Below are 12,119 nucleotides of genomic sequence, written 5' to 3' on the forward strand. Positions count from 1 at the left end.
TCCGTAAGTGACTGTGGAGGCCAATTCTGGATTCACACATCCTTCCACAGTGGGGACATTGGTTTCTGGGTGGGAGTTGATCACGGTGAGGGTTTGACAAACACGCCTTCCTCTTAGCACATTTCTCCCTCATGTCCTGAGTTTGAGTGTTTTCAAAGCCCATGACACCTTTGGTAAAGGCTGTTCTCCAATTGGAGCCTTGGACTTGCTGATCAGAAGGTTGGTGGTTCGAATCCCCGCGATGGGGTGAGCTCCCGTTGCTCGGTCCCTGCTCCTGCCCACCTAGCAGTTCGAAAGCACGTCAAAGTGCAAGTAGATCAATAGGTACCGCTCCGGCGGGAAGGTAAACGGCATTTCTGTGCACTGCCCTGGTTTGCCAGAAGCGGCTTAGTCATGCTGGCCACATGACTGTATGCCGGCTCCCTTGGCCAGTAAAGTGAGATGAGCGCACAACCCGAGTCGTCTGCAACTGGACCTAAAGGTCAGGGGTCCATTTACCTTTATACTACATTGTTTTAGATTTGCCTTGAGACAGTCTTCAAACTTCTTTTGTTGACCACCGGCATTACACTTTTTAAATTTGGAATAGAGTAGCTGCTTTGGAAGACGATAATCAGGCATCCGAACAACATGACCAGTCCAATGAAGTTGATGCTGAAGAATCCTTGCTTCAACACTGGTGATCTGAAGAAGAAGTCATCACTGAGACGTGCTGGGAACCTGGGCTTGGGAGAGCATGTATTTGCCAGAAGCTCTGCCCTGCCGTTTGATGCCCCAAATCTCCCTGACACGGTGCATGTGGAAGGTGCTGAGGCATCACTCCTGAGGGTTGCAAGTTGCCCAGACTCACTTCCACTAAGCAGCAGGCTGCATGGTAGACCTTCATCTTGGTCTTGGTCACCAGCATCACATTCTCCCATAGCTTTACGGAGAGGCGAGCCATGGCTGTAGCTGCCTTGCCAATGCGCTTGTCCAGCTCAGCATCGATGGAGAGGTTGCTGGTCATGGTGGAGCCCAGGGAGACAAAGCAGGGGGGGGGGGCATCCGGGGTCCCAGCAGCGCCTCCTGGTCCCGCCTGTCTAGGTTGAGAGTGCCGTCTACTGGCCAGTGATGGGAATGCAGCTTCCTTGCCATCAGCACATACAGTACTTTTCTTTTCTTAGTTTTTATTAAAGTTTTTTGGTGTTGCTCTTATACCCAAACGAGACATGAAGGCTGGCAACATCAATCCTGCTGTGTTGGAATCCCTTTCAGACAACTGAGGCGGAATGACCACTGGAAGGAGCAGAGAGAGAAGAAACACTCTGGTGCATTTGCAACCGGACACCTTCACCTGCCCCAGATGCCACAAAACATGTCTCTCCTGTACTGGTCTCTAGAGCCACAGAAGGCACTGTAAACGTCACCCCCAAAGGAACACTCCTCCACTGCCTCCCGAGAAATACAGGTGCCAATAACCAGATGGCAGGCTGTGGCCATTACAGTGGCGTAGCGTGGGGGGTGCAGGGAGGGCCGGGCGCAACATCGGGGGGGGGGGCGCTCACACTCGCAGCTCTCTGCCCCTACCTGGCTCACTCACTCTCTCTCACTGCAGTGCTGGCTGTGTGAATCCGATCCGAGCCGCTGGGTCGCCGCCCACTGTGGAGGGGGTGGGGGTGCCAGGCGTGCGGTGCGGAGAGAGAGCGAGGGACTATCTGGGGGAGGGACAGTGCAGCGGTCCAGACTGGGCAGCAGCAAGAAGAAGCTGGCAGCGGCGGCAGGTTAGGGGTTAGGGGGCGCAAATTACTTGCCTTGCCCCGGGTGCTGACAACCCACGCTACGCCGCTGGGCCATTATCTTGCAGAAGAACTTGTCTGACTGGCTCAACAACAGAATCCTGCATTAGTTTTTTAACCTTTGCTGGATCCAGGACCCCCATAATTAGAAGGCGCTTAGGACACCATGCAGGGAAGCATGATGGAGTCAAGACAGTGCGCTGCTGATCAGCAGCCATAGAGGTGGTGGGCCCTTGGAGGTTTTCAAGCGGAGGTCGGGTGCGCACCTGTCAGGAGTGCTTTAATTGCGATTCCAGCATTACAGGGGGCTGGACTAGATGACCCTTGAGGTCTCCTCCAACTCTACAATTCTATGAAATATCTATGAAAATAATCCTGGAAATGGGTTCTGCTCAAATTTCACCCTAGGCGGATTGTTCCAGCTTTGCAGCTCTGCTTGGAACAACCCTCATGCACGAAGCTTTGTTTTTGTGAGGAGTGGGCAATCATTCTCCCCCCCCCCCGGCTGAGGCATCCTGCTTGCTGCCTTTGTCTGCTGTGAAGGGCCACACATGCCCAAGAGAGTCAGATAACTGACCTGCTCCAGAGACGTCCCATCAGCCAGGAATTCCCTCTGAGGCCAAAGTCAACTGCATCTTGATAACTTATGAATAGATGTTCTTGTCTGAAGGAAATTCCAACATCCTTATGCAAACGTCTGTCCTGAGGCCAAGAAAACCATCTTGGTCTGCTTGCAGGTGACTTCAGACATTGGACAGCCTGGTGGGGGGAGGGGAGAAGAGCTCCACCCAGCCTTGGAGGAAAGAGGACAGAGGGAGGCCGATTCACATGAGGTGACGGGCGCATTGCAGGGCCGGGGTCTTGCAGGGGGCCTGGGACCTTCCAAGTGAATCACCAATGTCCTGAGCAGCTGTACGGGTGCAAGCATGATGTGCAGACTCTTGAACACGAATATTATTATTCTATATCTATTTATATCCCGCCTTTCCGATTTGATTTATTATATTTCTATGCCTCTTTTCATTCAAATGTATCCCAAAGCAGCTTACAAACACTAAATCACAATAATGATAGAGCCTAATAAAGCATCACAAATACAGCATAAACTGATTACAGAATAATCAGTGAAACAATCGCAATCTATAAAACGCTGTTGTCAGAGCTGCTTGAAGATCCTAGCTCACAGAGGATCACGCTAGCCAGCGATCATTAAGTAAAAGTCTTTATTGAGTTACAGTTTCCATTCTCACGCTGCTGCGCGCAACTCTACGTCTAGTAGCTAGATCGGCGAAGCTCCGTCTGAGTCTCCGCCCCGTGTGCACCAACTTAATACCCTAGCCTTGCTCCACCTTTTCCGCCTGACTGTCCTCCTCTGGGTCCCTCTACCCCCCGGGGTCTCTTCCTTCCGGGATTCTTCTGACGCTGACCCCCCGGACCCTCCTGTCTCCTTGCGCCGGGCTTTAGGACCTGGCTCCCTTTCCGGGCTGCTTACTGCGCCACCTTCCTCTGCATTTGAACTTGGCGCGCGCGCCCAACCTTCCACTTTCCGCTTAACCGTTTCTTCGCTCCCCGATGGAGGTGTGGCCACTCCTGACTCGTGCCCTCCCTCCTGTGGTGAGCTGCCAGCGCTTGCCCCCTGGCTCCTTTCCTCTTCCCTGCTCTCTGGCGGTGACGCTGGTCCCGATTTCCAACTGCTCTCCTCTGAGTCCCCTCTGGCTCTATCTTCCTGGGGTGCCCCCCTAGACTCCCCCCTTGCCCTGGCCACTGGTGCTCCTTTCTGTGAATCCTCTGATTCACTGGAAAGACTCGGAGATCTCGGGTCGTCGTCATCACTCATCTTTTCTTCTGCCTCCTCCCCTTCGCTCTCTGTTTCCTCCCTTGCCCTTGCCTCTGCTCCTAAACCCCTGACAGCTGTTAACAAAGAACAGCTAAAACAGAAACTAAATATCACAATTAAAGCAAAAGACGCATTATATGATTAACAAATCAATACAATATTTATAATCTATCTTCTTTGGTGATCCCTCGTAGCCGAGTAAGATTGTCTTCCATGAACACTGTCTTAACAGTGAGTCCGTAAGTGACTGTGAAGGCCAATTCTGGACCCACATGTCCTTCTGCAGTGGGGACATTGGTTTCTGGGCGGGAGTTGTGGATCCACGGTGTGGATTTGCCAAGCGTGCCTTCCTCTTAGCACCTTTCTCCCTTGCGTCCTGAGTCCAAGTGTCTTCAAAGCCCACGACACCTTTGGTAAAGGCTGTTCTCCAGTTGGAGCACTCGCAGACAAATGTTTCCCAATTGTTGGTGTTTATACCACATTTTAAAAAATTTGCCTTGAGACAGCCTTTAAACCTCTTTTGTTGACCACCAGCATTACGCTTTCCATTTTTAAGTTTGGAATAGAGTAGTTGCTTTGGAAGATGATAGTCAGGCATCCGAACATCATGACCAGTCCAACGAAGTTGATGTTGAAGAATCATTGCTTTGACACTGGTGATCTTTGCTTCTTCCAGTACACTGGCATTAGTTTGCCTGTCTTCCCAAGTGATGTGTAAAAATTTTCAGAGACACCGTTGATAGAATCTTTCGAGGGGTTGGAGATGGCGTTTATAAGTGGTCCATGTTTCACAAGCATCTGGTAAGGTTGGTAGTACAATAGCTTTGTAAACAAGCATTTTGGTTTTCCTGTGAATGTCCCAGTCCTCAAACACTCTGCCCTTCAGTCGGGAGAAAGCTGCACTCACAGAGCTCAGGCATGCTGGATTAAAACAATATTAACAACCTTAACAATACAGCAACTAAAAAATAAACTGAGCACTGTTAAGTTCATTTTTATAAATACCATATTTATTTTTGTGTCTTATCTTACTCTGCACTTGTAATTATGCATTTTTTAAATCTTTCAATAATGTTTTATAAGTTCACACACACTCTCTTCCCACCCCCATGACTCATAATCTTTCACTCATTAAAATACCCAAAGCCCTAATGCCCATGGCAGCAACTCCCTCTTGAGGGCTCCTGGGGCTGCAGGTGGGGCAGCAGAGGGGAGACCAACCAGCTACTGACAGCAAACAGCGTCTCTCTGCACCTGCAGTTCTTCCTCCTCTGGAAAGAGCTCCCTTGGGAAGGCTCCTAGGGCTGGAGGGTGGAGAAAGCAAGTGCTCTCTGGCCAACACAGAGTCTCTCTGCCCTCAGCCACACAGGGACCCTGGATGGCTTGCAGATAAGATAAGATAAGGTAAAGTTACCCCTGCCCGTACGGGCCAGACTCTAGGGTTGTGCACCCATCTCACTCTAGAGGCCGGGAGCCAGCGCTGTCCGCAGACACTTCCGGGTCACGTGACCAGTGTGACGAAGCTGCTCTGGCAAGCCAGCACCAGCGCAGCACACGGAAACGCTGTTTACCTTCCCGCTATAAAGCGGTCCCTATTTATCTACTTGCACTTAGGGGTGCTTTCGAACTGCTAGGTGGCAGGAGCTGGGACCGAAAGACGGGAGCTCACCCCGCTGCGGGGATTCGAACTGCCGACCATGCGATCGGCAAGTCCTAGGCACTGAGGTTTTACCCACAGCGCCACCCGTGTCCCTTGCAGATAAGATAGAAACTGCTAAAAACGTAGGGGAAAGCTGCAATTAAAAAGCAATCAAGTGCCAATAGAAGTAAAACCATATACAGAGAGGTCTATTAAAAATACTGATAATTACAATAAAAAACATCACCTGACCATAAAAGCATAAATATTAAAAAGAGCTCAAAAGCCCAAAGGAGGAGGAGGAGGCAGCAGCCAGTCCAGCCTCTCTAGGAAGGGAGCCCCAAAGCTGTCTCCCCCCAGAGCTCCCTGGAGGACTCCTGTTCCAGGTGGGCTGAAAAGACCCTCTTGGGTGGGGGTCCTTCAGAGGGACCCTGCCGGGGGGGGGGGCACTGATGAAAGACTCCCTCCGCCTCATGAGGCTGTGCCAGGCAGGGTCCCAGAAGGAAAAGCAGCAAGGAAATTAGGAGAGGAGGTTTGTGTCCTACGTGACTAATTGCTGCCTCATTACTTCATTAAGCCTTGGGGGCTGGCTGGGCACCTTCCGTCTCTGGCTGGCGGGGCAGCAGAGGCTCCTGCTCCTGGCAGAGGGAGAACTTCCTCACGGCAGATGCTGCCTTCGGGCTCCCAACTCCAAACGGGGGCCATGAACTGGGTTGCCTGGGCCACCCTTGGCAGAGCCCCCTGCCCTGGGCTGGACCCCCAGGCCCCCTCCGTTCCCCCACCCCATGCCCCCAAGGCGGGCAAATCTCTGGCCTCTGAGCAGGTGCTTTTCCAGAGCAGCAGCACCATCTGCTCTTTGGGGCGCATTAGACGCCGTTATAGGCATTCTAAGGCCTTCTATATAGAACATAAATGTTCATAAATGTACAAGGCTAACAGACATAAGTATATAAACTGCGTGTCTGAAATAGTGCAGGAGAACAATCCTGAAGCCATTTTGACTCTCCCAAATGGAGCTCAAATATTTTTCTTCAAGGAGGAAGGAAATGGGAAAAGCTTTCCAATGGTCTTTGGACCGTAGGGGCTGCTTACACCTCCCTGTAAGTACAGCCTGGCAAGTATCTGTTACGCTGAGCACACTCTCAATATGCGGAAGAGATTCAGGAACTAAGGATCTACCATCTCTCAAGGAATGGCCAGGATACCCAGAAAATGCAACCAAGTAAGCCATTATCAGGTATCCTGGCAGACAGGAGAGAAGCAACACTCTCCAATTTCTGCTGGAGACCACTTCCTTCTGTGATGTATGTATGATGTTTTGGGGGGTGGTCTTGAGCTCCAGGGTGGGCAAAAGTCTTTATAAGAGCTTGCGCACCAATGTTCTGGGGTTCCTCTGCTCCCTCCCTGTGTGGGGGGAGTGGGGCACCACCCAGCCAGGCACATGGGAGTAGCACTGGAGGGGTTGGACTGGATGATGCTCGGGATTCCTTCCCGCTCTACAATTCTAGACTTCTGCTCTAGAAGTCCTCCCTCCACTTCTCCTCTCCGGACCCAAGTCCCTCGCTCAGCCCTCCCTGGGCCTCCTGCTGCTTGGTGAGTCCAAGGGAGACTTTGGATCAAAGCCAACCACAGGCGTCATGATTCCTGCATTCTCAGCCTGCACCTTCTCTTCCTCCTGGATCAGCTGGAGGCAAAGCCCGGCAGCAGGAGATTTAGGTGAGATCCCTTGAGTTGAGATTGCTGCACTGCAGATGCCCCCTGGGGTCCCTTCTGTAATAAACGGAAATCTGCCCTTATCCCCTTATGGGGGACACAAGAGCCCTTATAGAGTCCTTTGTAGGTTCTCCATCAGTCGGAGAAAAGAACAGAGGCCAAGCAGAGAATATCGAGAAGCAAAGCAGCTCGTAAGCCTGATCTTTATTGATCTGTTGCAACAGGGGGCTCTCCTCACACGTAGGAGAAGGAGGAGGACCATGAACAAAGGTGTGCAAGCCCTTATATAGACATTTTAAATTCCCTGCCCTGGAGCTCAAGACCACCTCTCCATACATCATACATACATCACAGAAGGGGTGTAACCTAAGACCACCCCCCAGATACATCATACCCACATCACAGAAAAGGCGGTTTACATCAGAAATCTGAGTGTGGTGTTGTTTATCTCGTCTGACAGGTTACCTGTTAATGCTCACTTGATTGGATACCCTGGGGAGCCTGGCCAGTCTTTTGTAATGATAAATACTTAGTTCCTGAGCCAGGTCACAGGCTCACCCTATTCATACACAGACACACCCTTAAGACAGGATTTGTGAAGGAAAAGACAATGGGGAGGCTTTTCCTTTTCCTTGACTTTGCAGAGAAAACATTTGGTCAGTCTGGAAGCCAAAATGCCTCCAGGACTGCCCTCCTGGGCTGCCTCAGACATGTTGCCCATACATTTATGTATGTGTTTGCCTGGCAAATCCATGAACATTTTATATATATCATTTTATATATATCTCAATCACCTTAATTTTTTAATTTCACTTCCAAATCTGTGATTCTGTGAGGAGGAGGAGGAGGAGGAGGAGGGAGCAGCTGCAAGGTGATGCAAAGGATCCGTTTTGCAGATCCAGTGCTCTCTGCATTTCAAACCATCTTCCCTCTCAGGGGTAAGACCTGAAAAAAGAGCACCACCGAGCAGTCAGTGGAAATCTGCTTCAGCAGAATGCGCAGGAGTGCGTGGGCTCCCGGTTAGCTGCGATGCATCAACACCCACCCACCAGGCCAGATGTTTCCTGGAGTTTCTGGAACATTCTTCTCCGGGGGTTTTGGGCCAGCCTGCGGGAGCCCCTTCCGCTTCTCAATATCTGTGCCAGGAAAAATAACAGGGACTGGGAGACTGGGGGGGGGGGGGAGGAAGAGGGTCTGGAGCTCACTGCTCCCCCAGCCCCAAGAGAGCAGGTTTGAGCTGGGGCCTCCTCCCAAACCAAGCTGAGCTCTTCATGCCCCCCAACCCCAAAGAAGCTGTTTGGCAGGGGGCTGCTCAGAGCCCTTGCATGGGATGCTCTGCAGGTAGGACAAGTTGCCGCCCTCCCCACCTGCCTCCCTCCACACAGGCAGGCAGATGCACAGGTAAGACCCCTGGTCCACCGAGCCCAGTTTTTTCTACACTGACCGGCAGCAATGACTCTCCAGGATTTCAGAGCAGCCTCACCACCCCCCCCAGGTGCTTTCAGGGATGGAACCTGGGCCTTCTGCAGGTGCTCTATTCTGGAGGGGGGCTCCTTCCCAGAGAGAAGCGGGTGGGCACACTCTGCCTTGCAAGGACTGGAGGGGGGTGGGAAGCCCCACAGGTATCTCAGGGGCACACCTAGAAATGGCATCTGCTGAAGATGTCTCTCTAAAGGGTCAAGCACCCATGTTTGAAATTCAGCCTTCTGGGGGTTGCTGGAAAAGACCCCGGTGAGGCTGTGCTGGTGTCCTCCCCCCTGCCAGGCTCCATCTCTCCAGGTGGGGGTGCTCTTGCTGCTGCACCCAAAGCACCCCTCCCACTCCTTCCTGTGGGAATGTTAAGGAAGGTAGGGAGACGAGAGAGTGCTTTGATATGATCCCTCCTCGCTCACTCCAGTGGGTAAACAGCAGAGCACACTCCCTTTGCAATCTCTCAAATGACCTGTTGGTGGCATTTTACCATTGCATTGTTGAGAGTGCATTAGCTTATAGTCTGTGTGTGTGGTTTGGGAGCTGCACGGTCAGGGGAAAAACAATGCTGTCCAGGGTTGTAAAGACTGCGGAGAGAATAATTGGGTGCACTCTTCCCACCTTGGATCAAATCTGTGCTTCCAGGTGCTATAAGAAAGCTGCAGAGATAGTGCAGGATAGTGCGCACCCCGGAAATGATCTCTTTCAGCTTCTGCCTTCTGGAAGAAGGTACAGGGTTATAAAGACTAGGACTAGCCACCTGAGAAAGAGTTTCTATCCAAATGCGATTTGGGTTTTAAATGCTGTGTAAGGCAGTCTCTACGGGAGTATATTGTAATTAATTATGGGGCATCAGAGTTTTTAGGGGGTTAACCAGGCTGGGATAGCAGGCTTGTTGGTTTTGAATGTCTGATGTAGACTTTTTTCAATTTCATTGTTCTGTATGGGACAATGACAATCTTAAAGATTATCGTAATATCGTAAACCTATTGGAAGCAAGTTGATGATTCATTAGAATCCTTTAATTAAGCAATCTAGTCTGGCTTGTTCCTGGTAGGTTTCCCTTTTTATTTCCCTCTTAAAATAATAACAGAACTACACAGCCTTCTTTAAAAGTAAGAATAGTGTTTTATTTACATTCAGTTCACAGCAGGAATCTGAAGGCAGGCTTTATCTTGTGTGAGCTACATCTCAGACTTTCTGCTTGTGGGCTCCATCCCATGCACTGGCTAAGAGCCAGGAGAGTCCCAGAGTCGGAGAGAGATGGTTGCGTGGGCAGCCCTTTGATCTGGTCAGCCAGGGTCATCCCCATCGACCTGGTCACACACAAGAGGAGGAAGCTCCAGTCACCTTCCCCTGGGTGTCCCTTCCAGGCAACAGGGAAAGGTTGTACTTGACTGCTCTAGTAATAATACCCCCCCCCACTTCCCAGGGGCATCCCCTCTGCCAGGTGAGTGGCACTTTCCAGGAGCCCCCTCCCTGGCCGGGAAGGAGAGGGCTCTCCCGGGACTCTTTCTGAGTCACCACACAGGAAGCACCATCATGCGCTCATTTCCTCGCAGAGCCTGCAAATCACCTGCGGGAGAGGATTTATGGGGTGCCAGCCGCTCGCCCCTCCTGACACGCGGAGGCGGCTATTTTCCTGCCTGGGCAGCCGGTGCCAGAGCCCAGGGCCCTGAACTCCTGGGGTCTTTCCTGTCACGTCCCACCATTCTCTGGAAGAGGGCAAAGGCCCCAGCCTGGGGGGCAAGGAGGGCACGGCCCTGGCAGAGGACCCGCTTCCACGCAGAGAGTCACAGGGAGCGGAAAGGGAATGGGCATGGCTGCCAGGCTGCTCTGCAAAGCACAGTGCGCTCACAAAGAGGGAGGCATCTTGGGCAGAGGAGAAATAGTTATACCAGGGAATTCTATGGCCTTTTAAACTTGGGGGGTTGTTTTGTTACTATGGATGAAGGGTGGTATAGATATTATTATTATCGTTGTTGTTGTTGTCGTTGTTATCCCCCTTACACAGGAGGCAGTGACAGCCACCCACCTAGATGACTTTGTCGCGGTTCAACAGAAGATGGGACACATTCATAGAGGAGAGGGCTATTGGATAAAAATAACAGTAATAATTTATATGCCGCCCATCTGACTGGGTTGCCACAGCTGCTCTGGATGGCTTCCAACAAATATAAAAGCATAATTAAAATTAAAAACCTCCCTGTACAGGGCTGCCTTCAGATGTCTTCAAAAAGTCTGGTAGTTGTTCTTCTCTTTGACATCTGATGGGAGGGCGCTCCACAGGGAAGGCGCCACTACCGAGAAGGCCCTCTGCCTGGTTCCCTGTAACTTCACTTCTCTCAGTGCGGAAACCACCAGAAGGCCTCAGCACTGGACCTCAGTGTCCGGGCAGAATGATGGGGGTGGAGACGCTCCTTCAGGTCTACTGGACCAAAGCCTTTTAGGGCTGTAGAGGTCAGCACCAACACTTGTGAAATTGCAATGCTTTGTTATGCTGGACATCTTAAGGCTCCTTTGGAACTCACCGGGAACAAGTTGTATCTTGTTAAATTTGTTTGCTAGTTCTTCAAATATTAAATAAAAACATTTTTAAAAAAATTTCATACCAATCCACTTTTGACTCTGGTGGTCAGTTTGACCAGGAGGCATATCAGGCCCCCCAAAATGACCAGAACCCGTCCCCCTAGGCTTTGAAAAGGGGCGCAACATGGGAGGCCTTTAGGCGTCTGGTAGCTCTGAGGCCGGCCCTGTTGAAATCCCAGGGGCCGCTGGAAGCCGCAGGATGAGAGGGCACAGCTGGCCCTCCGGTCTGGCCTGAGGACTTCTCAGAAGAGGCGAGACCGGGGCGCAGGACTGGATGGGGACCCTTTGGCCTGACCCAGCAACCAAGCTCTTCCTGTGTTCTTGCTGTCTCAGGAGACTCCCCCATTGCCTCTCAAGCTTGCCAAGCTGGACTCCTCACCCCACACTGCCTCTCAGGGAGCCCAAAAGCAGCAGCCTCAGGGGACAGTCAGAAAAGTCTTTGTGGCCTCGGTCTCTGTGGTCGCCCTTGGCGCTTGCCTGCTCCCTTCCGGCCACCCTGGGCGGAGCTGGGGCCCACTTTGCAGAGGCCACCTTGCACATCCACAAGCCATGCAACTTCCACCACCACCTTTCTCCTCATTGCTCAGGGATGCTTCCTCTCACCTGGCAGACTCCGACTCAGCTGCTGGGACCACCTCCGCCCGACTCGCTGCCCCAGCTGCAGCTGCCCCACAGCGCGTTCTTGCCCCAGGCAGAGCTGCCCCCCCTGCCCTGCCCTCACACAAAGCAGCCAATGGGCAGCTCATGGCAATGGTGCCTCTCCAGCCCAGCAAAGGGCTCCTTCTCCAGCTGCTCCCACCCTCTGGGTCTCAAGGGCCGCAGGAGGTCCAGGCCAGGCCAGGCCAGGCGGAGGGGGGCAGTAAGAGAATGGTGCTCCTGGGAAGGAGGGAGCCTGGCCCAGCCAACTCCCCAGGGAGCGGCTGCTCCCAGCAGTTGGGGCAAGGAGAAGGGCACCCAGGGAGGCCTCCCCCCACTGGCCTGGGGGCAGAGTCTTGGGACTTTGCTCTTGGCCCAGGTGGGTCCTTGGAAGCCGCCCAGCCCCAAAGCGAGCGGTTCTTGGAACCTGCTGGTGTTTGCAGAGAAAACACCCCGAGAT

Source organism: Podarcis liolepis, assembly GCF_965112155.1.
Source record: "Podarcis liolepis genome assembly, chromosome: 11".
Classification (NCBI taxonomy): domain Eukaryota; kingdom Metazoa; phylum Chordata; class Lepidosauria; order Squamata; family Lacertidae; genus Podarcis; species Podarcis liolepis.